We start from the raw sequence: 17,293 nt of genomic DNA on the forward strand, positions 1-17,293 counted from the left end.
ACGACGTTTTAAATAATTGCTATTTATAATAAAATCTACCTACCGCACTTTTCAGTGCAATAAAAAGAAATTAAAATAAGGTCAAAAGATATGGAACAAGGCTTACACTAACGTCTTAAATTGTCTTCTTTCGTGAAATCCCACTATTGATGACTGAGTGGATAGCTTACTTCTGATATTAAACACAGTCGGGTGAATTCTTCTATGGGATTTGTAGAAATAAAGAAGAACATTGTCAAATTGGTCCTGTATTCCGAAAAACAAGTTTTGATAAAACATCTTCAAAATAGAAACAAAAAAAAAAATGTTGAGCAGGCTTCATACCCCGCGAAACATTATTTGCCAATTTTGATAAGACCTTAGACATTGCTTAGATTACTAGTGTAATATACAACTGAAACGGAAAAAAGGGAGTCAAAATTATGGAGTTTGTAAGAAATTTAAATTGAAAAAGATTGGCGGCCTAAATGTGTAGCCATATGCGCTACATGCCTTACAAACAATATCCCACACAAAAGCTGTACTTCAATAGTAGACCCTACTCGTATAGAGGGTGGGGTTGTGAAGAGGGCTTATTGCTTTAATTTCTTGCTTAACCAATAAATAAATATATAAATATATATATATATATATATATATATATATATATATATATATATACATATATATACATACATATATGGGTGTGTGTATGTGTCTTTGTTGTGAGTTTTATGTATGTATGGACAATATATAATATTGTAGACTGATCATCAAATACCACTACTGATGGAGTGTTTTCCAGACTGTGTTCCAGACATTCATTCCAGAAACCCCATTTTTCAACACCCAGATGTTGGGATATTCTGTTTTCGTCATGAATTGTGATTTTTGCCATTATTACCACGCACGAACAGTGGATTTAATCGTGGTGAAATGAAGGCGTGACCCCTGAAATCCGAGTTTTTGTTTTACGAAAGAAATTCAGAACAAAAAATCGATATATTCCTTCGCACCTACATCTGTGATATCATGTACAGCGGGTCAGAAATCTATCGGCGCACAAACATCACGAGCAGTTGGAATAAGGCCTGTGTAAAGCCCCGGTCACACAGCACTCCACGTCTAAATCACGTACAAAAAGTTATGAAAATCTGGTGGACGTGGTCGTAAGTGGTAATTTTTTGGTCAATTTTGGTTTGGCGGTGCTTTGTACGGGATATGGCCGTTGGCGGCTGTTCCACTGCTGAAGCACTGCCTAAGCACGGCTAACCACGTCCAGCCACGTGTATGTACGCGGAAAAATCCATTTGTCAGTGATAAGCCGCTAAACACACGCTATTTCCCGTGATACCAACGCGTAACACGCGTCAGATGACCGTGCTCTGCCCGTGACAGACCGCTAAACTTTCGCGTCTTACCGCGTCTCCCCAAGTTTTAATCACTGCCGGAACACGGATTATCACGTGTGTTTCACGTGTGTTGCACGTCTTTACCACGTGTTCCGCCCGTGTTTGTCCGCGGAATAAAATTTTGAGCAGTTCAAAACTTTTTTGCGGCGTCCGACGCCGTTCCAATTTTTCCCCGCGTCCTGTCACGTCTATAAATCGACCGTATCTCGTCTTAAACTCGACATCAAGGCGAACAACATCGTCTGCTTCACGGGATACCACTTTTTGACGTGTTTTGGCCGTGATTAAGCCGTATTAAAGCGCTGTGTGACCGGGCTTTAAATGCTTGAGTACGTGAATAACGATTCAGCAGGTATGTGTTACCAGGGAGGTGTTACAGAGATGGAGTGGCAACTCTTCGTAATTCATGCAAACACATGTTTGGGTTCAAGACGTTACAATGGGATGTCTAGCATTCCACTACGCTTTGAAGTCATGCTCGGCACCGCTCTAGTTGCAAGACGAAATTCGGAGACGAAGAGTGCATTTCACCTTCCGTTGAATTACAAGCTTTATTTCACCGTAAAATTTTAAATGAAATACTCGAATTGATTTAGAATAGTTTAGGAAAGAATTCAATATTATAAGCATGTATTTCTAGTTTCTTCGTATTAAATAAATGCGCAAATCGAAATGAAATGAAAATTAGGCCCTCTTAAAAACCTAATAATTTTCTGTAATGCGCACATTGCCGCATGTTAGTTTTCTATCTTTCAATCTGGTATATTTTGATCTTTAAAATAAAGTGTTCCGCCAAAGCGTGTTCCAGCGTGCTTTTAAACTATTTGCTGTTAAAATTTTCAGTTTTACACTGCATTTTGATTTGCTGCTCCAATTCAAGGTACACAAATTCATTGTTGCCATCACATTGAAAGAGAGAGTGAATTGCAGTAGTGGCAAGTATTTCTAGATGTGAGAGCGCTAGTCCCGATTATTGATGCTCTCTTTTGTCAAAGCACATGGGTAACACCTGTAGTTGAACGCATAACTTCTCGGCGGTGCCGCGCATTACTTCAAAGGAGAGCAGTAGTTTTCTCTCCTTCTCTAGCACCTCCCTGGATTTCGTTGGTGTCTTCCCTCCATTTCTCATCAGCTAACGGTAAAGACAGTCATTTTGCTTAAAAATATTGATATTGCGGCCTTCATTATTCATATTGTAGTAATTCTTGTTCTGGTCTTCATAGACATCATTATCATTTTAAGTCATTAGCAGTGTTATCAACACTCATGGACGCTCTACGCTGTAACACTGCCATGCTGTGACGTAGAAAGCACAATATGCAGTAAGGACATTAAAGAGGTCTGACCGGTTATGACTAAAATGGGAGAGAAAAAAAAATCATTTGCAAAACCTTCTTAGACTGGTTATGTAGATTGGCCCTGTGAGCTGAGAAATTCGGTGGTATTTTGTTTTACTTTTTGTTTCATGGCTAAGCGGTTTATTATCATTAACGTTGCAGTAAGTTTTGTGTTGTGCATCCAATAGGGAGACTTTCATGATTATAATGTATACTGCAGAAGAGAGTTTACACGATGTACTTCTTCCATTGGACAAATACGAAACATACCACTATATATATTTTTTTGTCTTCTTGAAATTAGGATATGTTGTTGTTGTTTTATAGAAAGAAAGAAGAGAGAGAAAAATGGGGGCCTATACAAATAATTTGCCCCAGACAGCACTTAACATAAAACAAACATTATAAATCTTAGAAAAATATAAACATCATTAAATATATATATGTATGTACCAAGTCTCCACGAGGGAGCTCATATTGTCTCCACAAAGGAGCTCATTAAGTTATAGGATATGTGATCATTATTAGCACAAATATGGCATAATTGCTAAAGGTAAGTAGTGTTGTTTACCTCCTTCTGACAATTTTCGTGCATGCTGATGATATAGACTAGACAGTGTTGTTGAAATACTGCACGTTTAGACGTTTAGATGACCGCGGTATACGAAGTTATGACCACTGAAAACTTAGTGCAGGTGCCTTTCAGCCTTGTGATTTAGTAGCATGTCTGTTAGACATGTTAGAAGGAAATTTGACATTAGTTGGTCAGTGTTTGATGATATCTCGGTTAACTTCATAAGAAAAATGTAGTTTGGTTTGATTATTTTAGCTGAATTTTAAAACAGTGTTACGACGCCTCGTGCATTGTGTAATCTAAATTTTGATATGATTCTAATGATTTTTTAATTTTTGTGAAACATCTAATTCATTGTACATAGGACCTACATGCATAGGCCTACTGTGTATTTCAGTCTCCACGAGGATGTACGAGTCCAGAAATATCATCGAATTTCCCGACCCGGAAATGATGGACATCGAGAGACAACGAAGCGCGTGGCCGACCATGGAGTCGTCAAGGACCGTCCACGAGAGTGCTTCGCGCGAACTGTCCCTGCTCGACGACGAAGACGCGAGCGGTTTCCAATACAAATTTGACGTCACAGTGACGTCACACGAGTCCAAGTGGTTTCCAATCGTCTACGAGGACTTCAGCCGGACGGCGGGCCGGATGACGGGATGCCTACAGATTGTCTGGAGTGTTGCCATAGCAACCATGAGCTCTTTGATGCTGGTTCTCCACGGTGCCATTGACGCCTTCTGTCTCAATATGGCAATCTCAGTATTTGTGAGTTTGTTTTTGTCTTTTTTACATTCTCCATATATTTGTTTGAAAGAGCTAGGGGATAATAAAGAAGGAACATAAAAGAAGACAAGGAGTTGAAATGGATATATCAATGCGCTGTATAATGTACAATGGATAGATAGATGCATAGATAGATAGATGAATAATCAAATATGAATAAATGAATAGATAGATGCATGTGAGATGAATAGAAAAATGGATAGATGGATGTTGACAGATAGGATAAGTGCAAAGGCAAATTAAAGATAAAACATAAAGCATATGAACATGCATACACAAGTGTGTGTGTTTGTATGTGCGTGTGTGTAGAGAGAGAGAGAGGGGCACAGGGAGAGAGAGAGAGAGAGAGAGAGAGATGTGGATAGATCAATGTGTGTAGCAAATGGTAGTAGCTTCATAGATTGAGAGACATTGAAAGAGATATCATGGGATTATTGACGGATAGAATATAAAAGTAAATTCAAGTATAGTCATTATTTCGATATTCTCATTCCTCCTTCAGGTGTTCGGTAGCGGTACAGCAGGCGTTCTATCATTCGATCTGAAGCGGGGCCCTGTAAGTAACTGAGCCTAAAACTGAATGTTAAAAGCTTTCGTAGCACTAGTAGCATTTTTACAAGTAGCATTCACTTTGGCAGAAAATGTCAACGAGAAAATATAATGATCCCCAGCTCCCCCTATAAAAAAATAACAACACAAAAACAAAACAAAACAAAACAAAACAAAACAAAACAAAAACTGCTTAAAACAGAACACGTTTCGGCGAAACATAAACATCAAAGAATCACACAACATCTGTCTCTTGAACAGGAAGCCCGGACACCATGGTATAGTGGATATCGCTTTTGAATCTTGAACACGAGGTCCCGGGTTCGAATCCTTTCAGCCTCATACATCATTGCGCAAGACGATTTACCGACGCTGGCCCTCTTGGATCACTTGTGTAGAGAGGTAAAATAATCTTATCTATTTAAGTCTTTTTGAATATCAAAACTGAGGGTGATAAACGAAGTTAAAGGGGATGGCTAGTAACTGATCAGTGGGAATCAGTGGGAATGCTGGGGATGATAGTTCCAATTCTTGTGGGATTCATTTAAGAGTACATTATGTATCTATTGTCGTGTGAAAATAATTTGCTTCAGAACGGTGTCATATTCAAGTAATGTGCAGTTTAATGCCCCGTCACTCTACAGGCATGCCAACCTGGAAACATTAAACTGCACATTACTTGAACATGAGACCGTTCTGAAGCAAATAATTTTCACACAACAGTAGATATATAATGTACTCTTAAATGAATCCCACAAGGATTGGAACAATCATCCCCATCATTCCCACTGATTCCCACTGATCAGTTACTAGCCACCCCCTTTAATTTGGCAAGGTAAACCCTTTAATATGGCAAGGTATTCCATGCCTTTGGCCCATAAAATGAGAAACTACGCTCACCAGCCTGAGTTTTATTTCGTGGTATCTGGAGTACCGTACTATCCATGGCAGAGCGCAGTTTATTAGCTGAACCGTGGGGAGAATGCAAAAGCGGTGATAAGTATTTAGGAGCGGAATTGTGGAGGCAATGAAAGTCGTAGGTTTACTAGTGTTAATTCTCACGTCTGGGTGTTATGGATTTGTTTGTTTGTTTGTCGTTTCTCCTCCAGGTGCTGATGTACACCATCATGTCCTTATTCTCCTTCTGGTTGATGGTCTACACGATAGCGATAGGTGTGACATGGGCTCTGCTGGCAGATTGAGGGGATTGGACGGCACCCACTTTCCTAACACTTTCCTAACATTGCTAACGCTTTCCTAACACTTTCCTAACACTTTCCTAACATTCCTAACACTTTCCTAACGTTTCCGAACTTATGCCCCTGTGTCAAAACCTTATCTGCGCATGCGGATACGTCCGTCGCCCGTGAATGGCTGCATCACTGTACTGTATTTGCATATGTAAATTACAGTCTTCGTATCATCGTCGCTCTCTCTCGCGCAACCAACACGCGCGAGACTCGAAACCTGGAGCGAACTCTCGACAATCCTGGCCGCCGAGCGCCGGCCGGCGGCGCGGCGGCGGTTCCCGGCGGTGGTGGTGCACGGTGAGGCAGGTGGATCGGTCGAACCTCTGTCTGATGTTTCTTGCGAATGCCAGTTCGAGAAAAGTTACTTCCTTCTAAGGTAAAGGTGAGTAAGAATCTCATAATACTAATTGAACGTGTGTGGGGAAATACCCGGGTAATAATAGAGCATGTGTGAGGAAATGTTGATGTTGGAGTTACTTTCTCAAGCACGCGTCAACGCTTAATGTCGTGCTTTGCGTACATACAGTGGCAGTGCCAGTGCAGTGCCAGTGGCCAGGTTGTCTCTGCATTTCTTAATTTATTTCCCAAATCGGATATTGTAGAATCTAAACCACTCCGTCTTTCATCGAGTTAATCTACTGTGGTTATATTTACTGAAACTGAAACATGATTTAGTTTTGTCCTCACTACATTTCGAGGTTGATGACAAAATGTTACTCTAACGTTACTACCTAACCAAAATTCAAAAGTGCCAGTGCAGTGTTTGCTGCGTTGTGATGTAAATGCAGCGTGTCTATGGCCAAGGCTTTTATATGGCATGCTGTCACTGTAAATGGAATTTTGGAGTAGGTGAAGTAAAGCAGATGATGGGTCTACCAATTTTGGGCACGTGGCAGTAACAACAACGAATTGTTGTCACTACTATCAATACTAATTTGACTTTTAGGTCAGGACAAGGGTGACGAGCTGGCTGATTGTCATTTAGCATTGCGCACAAAGTCACACAGTCTAGCCTCAACCAGTTCTCTATGACCGGTATATGACAAGTAGGGTTACTAATCTACAGACAATTTATATGTCACCGGAGTCTAATATTGTAGATTAAGTGTGGTTGATTGATGAATGTTACATTCTGTCCTTTGTCTCATTATAATGACGACAGAGGAGGAGAGCTGGGTCTGGGACCCTAGCTTTAGAAACTATTCCGAACAGATTAAGAACAGTTGTTAAAGGGAAATGTTATCACTAATAACAGAAATGCAGCAGAGAGAAGAACATTGGTGAAGAGAATTATGGTTGAGATGAAACAAGGCCAGGGTAATGTTAACAGAAATAGGAAGGATGATGAGGTAAAGGAAGTTATACAATTAGCCAGTTGGTGATCCCTTACAGTGACAAAATCAAATTGTTGTCACTTCAAATTTGAAGGTTGAGTATGGTCGTGGTAAGCTGGCTGATAGTCATCTGTCACCCAAAGTCATAATACAATCTAGCCTCTACTACATGTAGTTCTCTCTGTATGACAAGTATGTCTACAAGTATGTTTGTCAACACAGTTCTTTTCACATACAGTGTAACATCAATGTTCTGTTCTGTGTAAGGTAAACTTCCATTTCAGCATACCTTATACATAATTGTACATGTTTCTTCTTCTCTAGTCTTATTATTTCTTTTTTTGGTATCTCGTATGTTGTTCTTTGTTTCTCGTCTAGTCCCTCTCTCTCATGCCATGAATAGTAATTACAATGATGATGACGGTGATGATAATGATAGCAATAAATTGTTAAAACTATTATTATTGAATTCATTTAATTGATTGCGGCCAATTTAGGCTATTTATTCAGCAAAATAAAACACAAAAACATACAATATAATAATAGTGGCATTTACGATGAGAGCCAGGCAGCCTTCAAAGCATCTTGTGCTTATACAGTAGGATGCCTACACAGGAAAATATTTGGCTACATTACAAATAATTCTGTGTGAAATCGAGTAGATAAAACAAGACACCATCACATACACTCACACGCACAACACATACACTCACATGCAGTAAGACAGGATAGAAAGTATGTTGTCTAGTCAATCATGGGTAACTGTTAAAAAAAGGAGCACTTCAGTAAGCACTGAAATGTAGAAAGAGTTGAGCTGTATTTCAAAGCGGTACTTTTACACCTCCCCCCCCCCCCCCCCCCCTTTATGGAATTCCTGGATCCGCTCCTGAGTAACTCAGGACAGTATAAGTATGCTATTAAAAAGGTCAAACCTTCTACCGTTTTCTCTTCTGTTGTCTACAGACTACTACAGTTCAGCATGCAAAATGACCAAGACTGGGAAGCCGTACAGCTGTTGAGACCATATTATGAGATTGTGTGCAAGAGGACAATATCGGTTTGGTGTAGGCCAATCACCAGGTGGAAAAAAAAAAGTGGAAGGAGGTGAAACAGAGGATTGACGCCTGCCACCTTCATGGTTCCATCTGAAGAAGCAAGCTGTTGGTGTGTTTGGAGCTGTGCTGGTCTGCAAACATCAATAGGCCCTACCACGAGGTGAGTTTTTTTTTTTGTTTTTTTTTTTGTTTTTTGTTACCTCCGCCAAGGGAGGAGGTTATGTTTTCGTTATGGTTTGTTTGTTTGTTAGTTTGTCCGTTTGCAACATAACTCAAAAAGTAGTTAACGGTTTGGATTAAACTTGCAGGAAAGGTTTAGAATGACACAAGTAACAAACGATTAACTTTTGGTAGTGATCCGAGAATTGTGGGGGAATTTATGAAGGATTTTTTATATTTTGACAGGTAGGGTCAATGAACTTGGGAGTTCAGGCTGCACGTATTTGAGGTTTACATGCGCGCACTAAAGTGCGTGGTCTAGTTTCTGCTAGGGCTAGGCTCGCCATGCAGCTGAGGGTTTATGACGTAACAAAGGCTTTTATATTGGGAAATCCGGCGACATTCAGCACACAATGCTATAAGTACATATGGGTGGATGGAAGAACAAGATCAGTGGTGGAAATGAGCTGCATGCTTTGCGGAGGTCTGCGCTCACAGTGCTTTTCTAGTTTTGTTTTGCTTTGTTTTTGTTTTTGTTTTGTTTTTGTTTTTGTTTTGTTTTGTTTTTGTTTTTGTTTTTGTTTTTGTTTTTGGGGGGGAATAACACCCAGAAAGTCCCCTGAGTTGTCAGATTAAATATTTCCATCCTCATGTTTTGCAAAACATAGCTGTACATGTGATGCAGAGTTCATACAGACTGTTGTAAATGTCCAATACATTATATATTAGGTTCAGAGATTGTTTGCTGGGGAATTTAAAGTGATGCAATATTGGAAAGAAGTGAAGAAAGTCTAATTTCAGCTGCAGCCTCTAGATCATATTATGTATGATGAAAAAGAATAGAAGTCAGTTAAAAAAGTCCAAATAAAACATATATTGAAATTGGTGAAATACTTTGTGCACACTAAACTGTACCAATTTTGAAGTCATTCATATTAGAAGTCATGCCTTAGACCTAATCTTTTTGTACCATCAAGTTCTTGTCCAAAATGTGTTATTGCGATTCTACATAATAAACTATTTGAATGTTGAAATTACAATTTGACTTTTGGTATGACTTTCAGCCCAGGACTGTAATAATGTATCAGAGAGATGAGAGTGATTGTACCTCGGAGTGGACATGAATTTAGTGTTAGTCTGTCTTTAAATGCTTTTTTTTTTCAGTTATGAACTAAGCTCCAAATATGCCTTTGAAATTAAATTCTGACCCTCAGCCTACAATTTCAAGCCTCCGCCACGAAGTGTCGCCGGAGGCATTATGTTTTCAGGTTGTCTGTCGTTCCGTCCGTCCGTCCGTCCTGTCCGTCATGAATTTTGTGGACAGCGTAACAAAAAAAAAAACCTTTGAGGCATCCTAATAAGACTTGGTATGTATATCATGCATGAGTGAACGAAGTTGTGCCTATTAACTTTTAGGTGCTCATGCTCAAGGTCAAAGGTCAAAAGGTCAAGGTCAAATGGCTCAAAAATTTCACTATTTTTCCCTTATGCAATGCCTGAAGGTTTTTCTTTAAACATGATGCAAACATGTGATACCAAATAAAGATTCTCCAGAGAGTTTGGAATTATGAGGTCAAAGTTCAAAGGTGAGAGGTCAAGTTAAAATGTTGAAATTTCACCCTTTTTTCTCCATATCTTGGAAATGGTTCACGGCATCTTCATAGAATGTAATTACATCTATGCATGTACTTACTAGCAGTGATCATCTAGGGAATGTAGGGATCATGGGTCAAAGGTCAGGGGTCAACGATCAAGGTCAAATCAAAATATCATTTGTTCCCTCATATTTCTGCAATATTTCCAAGATTTTTCTTGAAACTTGATATATTGCCCAATAGAGATTTTCTAGGAAGTTTCTTGCCCAAAGGTCAAGTGAAAGTGCTAAATTTCACTTCTTCTTTTTTTCCATATCTCGAAAGTGACTCAAGATATCATCATGAAACTTAGTACAGATTAATGCATGTTCTACCTGACGGTGATTCTTTCGGGAATTTTAGGGTCATAGGGCCTAAGGTCCAGGGTCAAAGGCCAAGTAAGAATGCAAAAATTGTAGTATTTAATACATGAATTACACTTTTTCTCCATACTTTGAAAGTTACTAAATGCATAGACTTATAAAAGTGTCAAAAGTCAAGTAAAGATTCTCAAATCCCCAAATACAATTGTACCTGCACTCTTAGGCAGTATAGCCATCCATCCAATTAAAGCTAGTTCAAGGAAAGTGAACATTCAACACATTTGTGACAAACCTGTCATTCTAATATTTTGCCAGTTATGTGAAACTGTAATCACACATTGTCAAGATGTTGTACTATAGGGCCAAAACCATTAAAAATGTACAATTCAGGTTTTGAAATTTTGAAAAAATAAAGTTTTCTCAAAAACATTCCGACAACGAAAAATTGCTAGAGGATACACTGAATTTCAACTTAAACAAAAATGAGCAACAAATATTGCAAACTTTTTATGTTCTGAAATTTGAAGTTGAACATGAAAATTTCACCACTGTAACTTACGTTACTGCGCTTATTTTTCTTTGACCATATTCATTCTGTTTAGGGATGGACAATTTAACTATCCTTCTATTGGTGGATAGTTTCGAAGATATGACCATTCTTATTTCAATGTGCCTGCTATATTTTCCATTCATTTGATGAGTTGCTGTAACCGTGAATTAAGATATTGATAGATATGATGGAGGTTGTTTACTATGTAAAGTTAGATTGTTTCCTGTGGTTTTTTTATTCGTACACATAGAACTTGCAGAAAACTGCCAAATGATTTTAGATGGATTTGTCCTGCACATATTCTCAAACAATCTCAGTCACCATATGACAAATGAAAATGTGACTGTTTAAACCTTGGTAACGTTTGTTACGCATATGAGTCACGTATGTTACATGAATATATTAAACACTAAAAAAGAAGATAAATTTTAAGAGTTCTAATAAATATCAAAAGTACCAGCGTTGCAAGACCTTCAGTACTTCTGGAAGCAGATTTATTTAATTGTCGTTTGATTTTATCGTCCTGATAGTATATACATTTGGCCAAAAATGAAAAATTGGAATACAATATTTAGATTTCAAGAGTTTATTTTGTCTGAATATCATGAGTTTCACTGCAAAATTACCTGTTGAAGTGCCCTGTTTAAAACCAAAGGAATGCATTTATATAAGAGTCACAAAAGACATTGTCAAGAACCCCTAAAATGTATTAGTGTGTACTATAAACAATTGTAACGTATGTTTCAAATGTTTCCAGATTGAAATATTAATCACTCGAAAGTGGAGATGCATTGGAAAGTGCATTAAAAAGGAATGATGCATCGCTAAACAACATTGCACAGTGTGAGTACACAAACTGGTCAGCACTTAACTGTTTAGCATATTAAAGTTTACATCAATAAGATATATCAGGCATAAGAGTGAAAAATGTGAAATAAATCACATCGAGCCTATGAAGTTTAAAATGCAAACACCAGCACTGCTTTATGATTAATAATGCATGATTATCACGAGTTTCATTAATGAACAAACCATGCATTATTGTTGCTTAAAACGTACAGATTTCTTGGCACATTATTCAATAATGTGCTAAAAAATCTGTAAGTTTTAAGCAACAATAATGCATGGTTTGGGTAATAGTCACAAAAATACAGAATTATGAACAATTTAAGAGTGGTCACGTAAATAGACAGCTTTCTCACGGTTTTAGATTGAGAGTATAACTGACCTATGACACACTATAAGTCTATAAAGACAACAATGATAAACACAAAAAGGCGCACCTTTCATAATTTGGATACTGGAGAGGCAATGGAAAAGGCATAGAAATGTCAGAAGAACAAATTGCAGTTCTTCTATTTCCATTACATAGAATAAAAGTTCGGTGACCTATAAAATGTTTTCAGTGGACATCATTATAAAAGACAACTGTAAACTCACAATCTAGTATTTTTCTGCAAAAGGCAACTTTCAATAAAAGGCATACTGGGTAAGAGCCAGTGTATAGGAGAGAATAATGCAAAAGTGGCGAGTTGTATTATAGTGAAATTATATAAAAGTTGGTATAAGAGCGTTAGTATGACGCTTTCGTCTATTTTCTTGGTTAAACTTCATATTTTCATTAATATCTCGGAATAGTTAGATTGGGTAGAAATTTTCATGGATGATTTTCGGTGCATAAACAAGGAAATTTACATATATTTCATCCTTTCAATTTGATATCTACAAGCCAACACTTTTATACAGTACCTTTCATTGTAAAGCATACATAAGTATACATCATTAGCAAATTTTTAAATTTGTGAATCAATTTCCTTGTCAATCCTTGTCAATCAAGTCGACATTATCACCTTCATTCACCCTTTGCTGAGATCGGTTTAAGTCTTCTTTTATTTTCTTGCTGAACGCTCTGTGCTTTTTAACTCTTTCATTTTTTTCTGCGCTCTTGTTTTTCCCAACTCTTAAGATTTTCCACAGGAACGTAATACTTTTTTACACGTTGTTTCTCGGATTTACTCTCTAAAAAAAAATCGAGTGAAAGTATTCACTCTTAATGGGGTGAATAAAAATAAAGAGTGAATTTAAAGTGAAAATGTTCATTTTCACTCTTTTTAGAGTGACCTCAGGGACCACTCCTAAATCTTCGAGTGATCCCTGAGGTCACCCCAAAATGAGTGAAAATGAACTTTTTTTCACTCAAAATTCATTCCAACTTTACTCTAAATTCACTCTTTTTTTGTATTCACTCCATGAAGAGTGAATATTTTCACTCAATTTTTTTTAAGAGAGTACGGAAGGCTTCTTCTCCAATCTTTTCCTTTTTCCTTCTTCAGTAATCGGCCTGAATCTTGGCTCTTTATTTTCCCATTTTGACCTCTAGGAACCGAAGGAGTAATGATAAGATTCCAGAAAATCCATACTGCAAATCAGTAATAAGATATTCTTACATAATTACGTAACCTACGTTACCTCTAATTACAAGGAATGAAGTGTCACATAATGAATTTGGTAGACTACAGTCACTATAACTTTGAAGTAAATGATATGATAATTAAAATGAAAACCATTATTTTCATCATTCATATATCATTAACATACATATTGGATTGATTTTGATAGAGTGATTGAAACCTACGTTACCAGGGTATTCAGGGCCTCATTGACAATGATTATCGCCAAAAAGAATGGTTAGTGCAAGCGTAAAATTGAAATATGTTTTTCATCTGTTTATTTATGGATATTAGTCTTTTTTAGGATAAAGCTTTGGTGAAAAGCACGACAGTGTACATGCATATGTAAAATTGAAACCTACGTTACCTTAAGTGAAACCTACGTTACAATATTGACCCTATGTTTAAGTACCTTAATGTTGTATAAATATCTGAGTGTGATGTAAACTTATTATTCTCCTCGACAAAACAAACACCAAAGTACTTGCTTATAGTAAAAAAGTACCAATATTTGAATGTGATTACGCTAAACATGACTTTGAAAATATATATACCGTTCGCTCAGATACTGAGAAAGATCTCGTGCAGTCCATTTCCTGTGAGTCGTCAACGTGATGTGCCATTTTGTCGCAATGACTGTTTCTATGCAACTATGGAGTAAGATAGCTCTAGATAGCACTTGTTATCGATGAATGGTTGCAATGTTAGTGAATCTAATTAAGATTATTTTTTCGGGGGTAACGTATGTTTCGGTAACGTAAGTTACATCAGACCTTCGATGTGACTTTTTCAAGCGATTAGTAATGGCTCAAAACTGAAAACTCAGTGGAGAGATTGGGGTACCGTATGCCTATGTTTGGCATCTTCCTTGTAACATTTTCATTTTTAATTTTCCATAGCGGTGGTAACGTATGTTTCATTTCTTAACCATACGGTCTGACACATATTAGTGCTTGAAGCTTTTTCTCTGCAGCAGATAACCAGGTGGCACAACTATTGTTTACAGCATTGGACGAGACATTTTCTAAGTTTTTAGGACGGATAATTCACAATTTCAACCCCAGGGAATGTTTTAAAGGAAAACTTGAAATCATGGTAACGTATGTTTCACAGGCCTTTGCGACAAATTTGACTTGTAAAATAATTCAACTGAACAGTTTTCAATTATATTTCTTTTTATTCTAACATGTAGGCAAATGGCTTAATTTGCCTTAGAACAAGTTTTAATGAAAAAAGATCATGCTTTCATTTGCATAATAGTAACATATCGGCAAAACTATTAATTTGCGACATGCTGTTTTTGGCGGGTTTACCATCTTTATGAATGCATAACTTCCGAAAGAATCATAACTGGATGTTCAAATTCTCGGCAGTTCTAGTTAACAATGTACTAACGGTAACTATTACCCGAAACTTATGACAATCGGTCGTTGCTTTATTTTTTCTTTGGTAAAACTATTGCGACAAGTATTTCACTAAATTGTACATATTTAGTGGTTTTGAACCTATAGACCTATTAGGAGAACGATGCATTATGGCAGAGGCATACCGGTCGCCATAGCGACATTTCTAGTTGTTGTTGTTTGTTTGTTTGTTTGTTTGTTTGGGGAAGTGAATTGTGTGCTGCAGTGTTCAGGTTTGTCCCATGGATTCAATTGAAGCTCTTTTCCTGTTAAATAGATATCAAGAAGTCCTTGTAATTTTCGACAAAGAATGAACCATCTGATTACATTAAATCAGCACAATAACAACAGTAACATACATAGCTATCAAAAATATTTTACCCATTTTAAAGATTTTTTTCTTCTTCTTTCCAGTTATCTAGGTCTAATGGTTTCAGCAGTTTGTTATTATCCTTCTTTAAATTTGAATTTTTATGGTCATGACAAGTATGTGGAGGTGTATTACATTGGAATTTACATTTATTTTTCTCACAAACAGCCGACTAAGAAAAGCAGTGAAGGCATTTTACCTGTGACAAGCATCTCATCATCTGCAGCAACAAGGCATCCAGCAACTGAGTCAGTGTCAGCATGTGCTCAGCCTCCATTACCTGCTCAACCTCAACAATCTGCTCGGCTTCAACAACCTGCATCTTCCGAGCAACAGTATTCAAACTAGGCAGCAAGAGAATGTTGCCTGTGTCACTGAAATATCTTAGTCAAAGACTTTGCAGAGCATCATGACTGTACCATGCACAGGTGTCTTGCCAGATATGTGGCAGAATGTGTCGTGTCCAAGTAGAAGAGACGCTTACTCAAGATATTGAAAAGCACACAACAACACAATCTTTGCCAGCTCTTCCAAGACATTCAGCAATGTATGGTTAGTATCATAATTGATGATTGTCTATTGGCTGATAAAGTTTGTAAAAAAGTTAAAAGTGAAACGTATCCAAATTCCAAATTTCTTTCCTCCATCGTAAATGAACATGCTTGAAATGCTTGTAGAATTGTGGGACAATATTGACATATAACAGCTACACAAATTTACCGTAAAACTTATGGAAGACAATTGATGCATCATTCATTTTGAACTAAGGTCACATGCTCATCATACAAGTGATAAACTGAATTATACTTCTAAGAACTATGTGAATTAGTGTTGACCAGATTCTTTGAGTGATGCTGTATTCAAATTCATGAACTTCCTTTGTCGAATTTTTTTTATGTGAATAATTATGCAGTACCCGCTGCATGCTATAAGGATTAGGACCACCACTTGCTGTCTTGCGTAAGCTCTGTAGTCTAGTGGAGATGATGCCTGTCAGAAAATCAGGAGGCCGTTGGTTCAAATCCTGCTTGAGTACATTATGCCCATGATTTCTATTATTATGGCTGCTGGCAAAAACGCTGATCAGTTCAGACCTAGTGCTTATTTACGTCGGTGTAGGGCCATTATCATTTTTTTATGATGCCTCCACCACAAATTGTAACCAGAGACATTGTTTTGGGGTTGTCCATCCCTCCTTCCATCAGTCAGTAATCAGTTTTGTGGACAGCATTAAACTTAAAGGGAACCCAACCCAAAGAGCAATGTGGATTGAGTGATAGCAGCAACATTAGTAGAACACATCAGTGAAAGTTTGAGGAAAATTGGACAAGCGATGGAAAAGTTTTGAATTTTTAAAGTTTTGGTGTTGGAACCGCTGGATAAGGAGGCTAGAGGTTATAACGTATGTGTAGACAACAATTTAACAAATATTAAAGAAATTCCACCAAAATTCACTTTTCTAGCATAATGAAAGACTTTAAGAACCATTTTAGGTATCCAAATGAAACTTGGCATAAACGGTGAGTATGAGAGAAGGGAGTTGTGCCTCTCAACTTTTGGTTGCACATGTTCAAGGTCAATGGCCATGGTCAATTGTTAAAAATTTGTCTGTATACATATTACCTGATAAAGTTGCTCTGGTAAAATTCTGGGCTATGGGATCAGAGGTCAAAGGTCAAATGAAAATGCTAAAATTCTATTTTTCCCATATCTCAGAAATGGCTCATGGTATCATCATGATATTTAGTGGATATGCATGTACTGCCTGACAGTTATTCTTTGGGATTTGGGCGACATTGAGTGAAAGGTCAAGGGTGAAAGGTCAGGTTCAGAGGCTAAAATTCCATTTTATTTGATTACTCTTTTTTCTCCATTCCCTGGAGATGAATAACAAGTCTAGGCACAAGAATACACATAACTCACTGCCCAATGATTCGTAGAGAAAGATTTTTGCCATGGGGTCAAAGGTCAAGAGAAAATGTTCAAATGTCTCATTATGAACTTATTATGAAACTTTTTAAAGGGGGTGGCTAGTAACTGATCAGTGGGAATCAGTGAGAATGCTGGGGGATGATTGTTCCAATCGTGGTGGGATTCAATTTAGAGTATTTCATATATGTGTGAA

General features: G+C 37.4%; 1 long non-coding RNA gene across 1 annotated transcript; it reads left to right on the top strand.

Annotated features, from left to right (window-relative positions):
* The first annotated feature begins 6,204 nt into the window (after nt 1-6,204).
* LOC139724645 (uncharacterized) lies at nt 6,205-15,698 on the top strand. The gene is made up of 3 exons (XR_011710476.1): nt 6,205-6,272; nt 8,188-8,439; nt 15,337-15,698. It is a non-coding gene; the product is annotated as an uncharacterized lncRNA (long non-coding RNA).
* Nucleotides 15,699-17,293: the final 1,595 nt, after the last annotated feature.

This window comes from Diadema antillarum, unplaced genomic scaffold, assembly GCF_040938485.1.
Source record: "Diadema antillarum isolate AM-2024a unplaced genomic scaffold, OU_Dant_1.0 scf00000225, whole genome shotgun sequence".
NCBI classification, from domain to species: Eukaryota; Metazoa; Echinodermata; class Echinoidea; order Diadematoida; family Diadematidae; genus Diadema; species Diadema antillarum.